Below are 7265 nucleotides of genomic sequence, written 5' to 3'. Positions count from 1 at the left end.
CAGAATAGGGCCGAGCGTCATCCCCGTAGTCCTAGGCGCAATGAGAATGATGGGCCAAAACAAGCGAACAGAGGTCACCACCCTCCTGGTAACAGGAGGGACTCGGAACTAGGCTCTGCGGTCCGTGGACCCCCACGGCATAACGATGCACGGGGACACCGCGACCAGCGCAGGCCACCCTCTAACGCTCGGGGCGTTTCTGCCAGAGACGGTCACAGAGGGAATAATCAGTCTCACCACAGCCAGTCAAGGTTCAGAGATGGTCATGGGTACAATGAGGCTGACTCAGGCAAGGGCAATGCTAATGGGAGAAATGGAAATAGAGGTAAAAGCAGGAGCCAAGTACCTCAAGGTGACCAACCAAATAGACAAGATGCTGGGGGGCAACCCAAACAAAATAATGTCTTCAACCGGCTCGGAGGTAGCGAGCAACAGAGAAGAGAGGAGGACCTGAGATATGTACTCAACGATCGTCGAGAAAGGCACGACGAGAACATCCCCCCAGCCACAGAGGCCACCACAATTCCTGCCGCAGTGCAAACCCAGATAGACGCACTCAATCAGGCTGTGCAGCAGCTGGTCGGAGGAAGGACTTCTTACATCGATCACGACAGGAGGAAAGGTACTCCTTTCGTCCAGAGGATAGCTAATGCCGAAACTCCCAGCAAGTTCAAAATGCCTACGCTCCCGAACTTTGATGGATATGGGGACCCAGTCTCGCATGTGAATAAATTTGAGATTCAGATGGACATTCAGAAAGTGTCCGAAGACGCTCGGTGCAGGATCTTCCCTGCAACACTTTCTGAAGCAGCACAGGAGTGGTTCTTTAAGTTCCCACCTGCAAGCATAGTTTCCTGGGAAATGTTTGTAAGGGAGTTCTACAGACAGTTCTACGCGGGTCGTGTGCACCCAACCGAAGCAAACCAGCTGGTCGAAATCCGCCAGCAGGACGGAGAGTCAGTGAAGGATTACGTCCAGCGCTTTATGCGGGCGGCGGCTGGAGCAAAAACAGTAGGAGACGAAGGCAAGATGATGGCCATTACCACAGGGGTAAAGCGTTGCTCTCCCCTCTGGAAGAGTCTCCGAAAGGAAGGAATTAAAACGACCCAAGAGTTCTTGGATCGAGCCGATCGTTACATTAAACTCGAGGAAGCCATTGCTGATGATGGGAAACCCTCGAACAAGGGTAAAAAGGCCGCCGAGCCTGCCAAAACCGCCAATGGTTCCAAACCTGATGGCAACGACAAAGGCCATAAAAACAACAACGGTAATGGCAAAAATGGTGGGAAACGGCCGTATAGCGAGCCTTCCACCTCCGACAATAAACGAGCCAAGGGTAATCGTTATGAACCTAGGTTCACTAACTACACTGCCCTCATCGAGTCTCGGGGAGAGGTTTACCAGGCCACAAGCTCTAGTGTACCTTACAAGAAACCTGGGCCCATTCGAAAAGACATTTCGAAAAGAGACACTACCAAGTTCTGTCGTTACCATAACGACTACGGACATGACACTAATGAATGCAACCAGTTAAAAGATGAAATCGAGTTCCTTATTAGACAAGGACACTTGAGAAGGTACGTACGGGCCTCGGGAACTTCCCAACGAGAAGCTCCAGGTGGCAACGAGCAGACGTCCACACGCCAACGCTCGCCACCATTACAGCCTGCCCCCGTAGCCGGAACACTCTTAACCATCTGTGGAGGCCCGCACCTCGCGGGAAATAGTGGAAAGGCTAGAGAACGATATGCTCGGACTCTACGTCATGACCAGGACATCGAGATGATGACTGTGGAGGACCGTGCGCCAAAAAAGGCTCGCTCAGAGGAATATGGGATATCCTTCTCCGATGGCGATGCCCAGCACGTCCAGTTCCCACATTCTGATCCGCTGGTCGTGGACATCCAGATGGCTAATATGATGGTAAAAAGAGTACTGGTCGATACAGGAAGTTCAGTGAACATCCTGCATAAGTCAACACTGGAACGCATGAAGTTGTGCATAAAAGACCTGGAGCCCTGCAATCAAACCATATACGGCTTCTCTGGAGAAGGACTCGCCCCAGTCGGAATGATCAAACTCCCAGTAACCACGGGTACAGCGCCTGCCTCAAGGACATTACTCACCACTTTTGTAGTGGTCGATTGTCCCTCAGCATATAACACCGTTATTGGAAGGCCCATACTGGTTGATCTAAGGGCCATCATCTCCATGTGGCACCTAGCCATGAAGTTTCCAACGGACGCAGGGGTAGGATGCGTCTTAGGAAACCAAAGGGAAGCCAGGGAGTTCTATAATGCCTCGATCACAAAGGAAAAAAGTGGAACATCGAAGAGCGCTACCCCAGACCGATTGCAGATGACAGAAGACAGACAAGCCCAATCAGGTGGTAACGTCACCAAATAGGGTGTTGCCCAAAGTGAGGATATAGATTTGGATCCTCGCTTTGGGGATTTTGAAAAAAATGTTGGACCCGTCGAGGACCTGGAAGAGGTCCGACTCGATGAAAAAGACCCGACCAGAGTCGTGAAGTTTGGGAAGAATTTAGAGCCTACCGCAAAGCAGGCACTGGTGGAATTCTTACAAGAAAACCAGGAAGTGTTCGCCTGGTCGCATAAAGACATGGTTGGGATAGATCCAGCAGTGATCAGCCATGTCCTGAACATAAACAAAGCCTTTTCACCTGTGCAACAAAAAAGAAGGCTGCTCGATAAAGACAGATCAAAAGCCTTAAAAGAAGAAGTCGAAAGACTTAAAGAGAATGGGTTCATCAGGGTGGCATTTTATCCATCGTGGGTCTCCAATCCGGTGCTGGTCCCCAAGCCTAACGGCAAATGGAGGACCTGCGTGGATTTTACAGATCTCAATAAAGCCTGCCCAAAAGACTGTTTCCCACTCCCAAGGATCGACCAATTGGTCGATGCTACTGCAGGAAATGATATCCTCTCGTTCATGGACGCATATTCGGGTTACAACCAGATCAGCATGCATCCCCCTGACGAGGATCACACTAGCTTTTGGACCGATACGGGCTTATATTGTTACAAAGTGATGCCCTTCGGGCTGAAAAATGCAGGTGCGACTTACCAACGACTGGTCAACCACATGTTCAAGGAGCTGATTGGGGTAAGCATGGAGGTATATGTGGATGGCATGCTTGTAAAGTCCAAGAAGGCAGAAGGACATGTGAGGGATTTGCAAGGATGCTTTGATGTATTGAACAAGTATCAGATGAAATTGAACCCCCAGTCGGATCAGGGAAGTTTTTGGGGTTTATAGTAAATTCAAGAGGAATCGAGGCCAACCCTGACAAGATAAAAGCCCTGATCGACATGAAGTCGTCGGAGAAAATCAAGGATGTACAAAGCCTGACCGAAAGGATCGCTGCCCTAAGTAGATTCATCTCAAAATCAACTGACAAGTGCGTTCCATTCTTCAATCTACTCAGGGGGAATAAGAAGTTTGAATGGACGGAAGACTGCGAGCAAGCATTCCAGGCCTTAAAGGCTCATATGTCGCAACCTCCCATCCTATCAAAACCAATCGAAGGAGAGACTTTGTATATTTATCTGGAAATTACCGAAGTTGCTGCTAGTGCGGTATTAATACGAGAGGAAGAAGGCATACAGAAAGTTGTTTACTATGTCAGCAAAAGGCTTATCGGAGCAGAATTGAAATATCCACCAATCGAGAGGTTAGAATATTGCTTAATTCTACCCTCCAGAAAGTTGCGTCCGTACTTCCAAGCCCATCCTATCACAGTTCTGACCGACCAGCCCCTTCGGCAAGTCCTCCAAAAACATGAGGCGGCCGGACGGCTGTTAAAATGGGCGGTCGAATTAGGAAAATTCGATGTAACTTATTCACCGCGAGCAGCAATAAAAGGGCAAGTCTTGGCCGATTTTATTGTGGAGTTCACCGAACTCCCCAACAGTGAGCTGTGCAAACAGCCTGAAGCGCCCATGCCTCAAGACGAGACTCCTTCGTGGAAACTATTCACGGATGGTTCATCCAATGAATCCCACGCTGGAGCAGGAGTGATATTGATAACGCCCGAAGGTCATCGATTTCACTGCGCAATCAGGTTTGACTTCGCAGCATCAAACAATGAAGCAGAATACGAAGCGCTCCTCGCTGGACTAAGAATGGCCAAAGATATGAGCATAAAAACGCTTGATATTTACAGTGACTCCCAGCTGGTCGTGAATCAAGGCCTGGGAGAATATCAAGCGCGAGGATTAAAGATGATGGCATACCTTAATAAAACAAAAGATGTACTAGCCAAGTTCACAAAGTACACCCTCCAGCAAATTCCGCGAGACCAAAATTCCAATGCAGACGCCTTAGCTAAACTCGCAAGTGCGAAGGATGCTGACACCTTGAACATAGTCCCGGTAGAAAGATTGAGTAAGCCAAGCATTGAAGTGGCCGAAGCCAACATGGAGATTCGTGCAGAAGATACGTGGATGACGCCTTACATGGAGTATCTGACAAATGGAACATTGCCAGCAGATAGAAACAAGGCCAGAACTCTGCAAAGGCGGGCTGCTAGGTACATACTGCTCGACGGTGTTATGTACCGAAGAGGATATTAAATGCCACTACTCAGATGCATTACATCAGAAAAAGCTAAGGAACTCATGAAAGAAGTGCATGAAGGCTTCTGCAGAGATCACGCTGGGGGGCAGAGTTTGGCGAAAAAAGTTCTAAGACAAGGGTACTTCTGGCCAACAATGAACGAGGATTCAATGGAGTACGTACGAAGATGCGATAAATGTCAAAGGTTCTCCAAGATCCCACGAGCAGCTCCAAACGAGCTAAAGCAGATGCAGAGCCCGTGGCCTTTCGCAATATGGGGAATAGACTTGATTGGATCACTGCCAACAGGAAAAGGAGGAGTAAAGTACGCAGTCGTGGCAGTCGATTATTTCACAAAATGGGCCGAAGCTGAACCACTCGCAACCATCACAACCAAAAAAGTTCTTGACTTCGTCATCAAGAACATTGTATGCCGGTATGGATTGCCCAGGAAGATAGTTTCAGACAACGGGACCCAATTTGACAGCGACCTGTTCACCGATTTCTGCGAGAGGCATGGAGTTATTAAGAGCTTTTCTTCAGTCGCACACCCCCAAGAAAATGGGCAAGTCGAAGCTGTAAACAAAACTCTCAAGGACACCCTGAAAAAATGACTTGAAGAAGCTAAAGGAGCATGGCCAGAACAGCTGCCTGAAGTCCTCTAGTCGTATAGAACATCTCATCGAACAGCGACAAGGCATACCCCATTTTCTCTAGCCTACGGATATGAGGCAATGTTACCTGTCGAGTTAGATCCCCCCTCACATCGGCGTTTGACTTACGACCAGGACGCGAACAGCCAGTTGATGATGGAGTCCTTAGACTCGATTGATGAGATAAGAGAAAAATCTCAACTCCGAGTTGCTGCTTACCAGCAAAAAGTCGCCCGGTACTTTAACTCCAAAGTTAAAGAAAGAAAATTCAACGTCGGAGATTTGGTGCTACGACAAGCTTTCTTAAATACCCGCGACCCCACTGCTGGCGTGCTCGGACCTAACTGGGAAGGGCCTTACCAGATTGAAGAAGTCCTTCACCCAGGCACCTACAAACTTGCACGCTTAAACGGAGATCTCGTTCCGCGCTATTGGAATGGAGAACACCTGCGCAAGTATTATCAATGAACAACCCTTCTTAAAGGACTGGCTTGTTTGAATTTCTCTTTTAATTTTTACAAGTTTTGTAAAGAGGGTTAGCCACGATGTATGGCTAACTACTCGTATATGTAAGATTCTGTTTCAGAATCACTCGTAAAGACATGTTTAGTCCATTTTTAATACGAGATTATAAGGGATTGTGCTCAGCCAGTCATTCTTGCCAACCTTTGTGAATTTATATTTACAAGTATTTGTTCATTACGTGTGTTATTTTGCTGCATTACAAGTATCAGTTTTACTACGAACAGGAACGTTCGAACAGGTTATGGTCAAGGCAAGTGACCAAGGACCTAAAGCTCCTCGATCACTTGGGGAGCATATAAGGCACATCGATAGCAAAGCATACTCTTAAGGTATGTAAACACATGAACAAAATAAGTGAAAGCATGCTACAGTACTTAGAGTATTTTTCAAAATTTATGTTTTGTTAAATCAGGCCAAAGTACTATGCTAAGTCCGGTCATACGGATAAATGTTATAATAAAATATTATAGCACCAAGAGTTAAGCTTTTACATCGCAAGCATCGCTGCTTGGATGTAACTGTTCAAATAAAAAAGATTTACTGCCCGTGCAGTAAAGTTTAAAAAAGAAATTACTGTCTTTACACCACGACCCTTAGGTCGTATATCCAAAAAGGAAGGGAAAACAAATACAAATTCAAGAGGCATTCGGGGCTGGAGGGTCCTGAGCAGCATCCTGGTTAGCCATGTCCTCAACAACATCCTCTTCTTCCAAACCAGCAACGCTTGGAGTGGCAGGGGTCGCGGCTCTTGCTTCCTCCTCGGCCAGTTGGGCAGCACATCGAGCCAGCTCCGCAGTTCTGACTTCCTCTGAAAGGTAGCTAAAGTCAGCACCCTGATTGTGTTTCCAGAAATTGTAGAAACATCGGAGTGTTGTCCTCTTATACTTTTCCAGATTCTTGGAATTGTCCAGCTCCAACTGCTTCACTTTGCCCTCGAGGGAGAGAATAGCCTTGTCCTTGGTCTTGACTACCTCCCCCAGATGCTTGATTTCGCGAAGCTGGGTTTTGCTGATCTCCCAGTACTCTTGCCTCAACTTGACCGCTGCTTCCTTCGCAACTTCAGCCTCGGACAGCTTAGTCACTGCTGCATCCCTCTCTCGGATCACCGCCTCTAACTCCTTAGCATGCTTAGCCTCAGCAGCCAAGAGCTCCTCGGCCGCCTTCACCTAGAACCTCTCGATGGCTTTTGCCTCGACCTGCTCGAGGTAAGCCTGGCAGAAAGTAAGGCCTGTGCACAAAGAAAAAGGAGTCAGAACTTATCACGAAGACTAAAAAACTAAAGACTCAAAGAATAAAGAAGCACTTACGCTGGATATTTCATTCAAAGCCCTGTTCATGATCTGGTCGACTGGCAGCTCTTCAGCTTGAACCATTGCGGTCCTAACACGCTCGCCTTTACCAATGCGATCAAGGCGGTCTCGGGCGGATCGGATGGCACGACTCATAAGTCTGGCCCCATGAGCCTCTTCGCGAGAAAGGTGCTCCCTGGCAGGCGCAACTGGAGGATTC

Source organism: Humulus lupulus, chromosome 2 (genome assembly GCF_963169125.1).
Source record: "Humulus lupulus chromosome 2, drHumLupu1.1, whole genome shotgun sequence".
Classification (NCBI taxonomy): domain Eukaryota; kingdom Viridiplantae; phylum Streptophyta; class Magnoliopsida; order Rosales; family Cannabaceae; genus Humulus; species Humulus lupulus.
Note: the sequence above shows the minus strand (reverse complement) of the source record.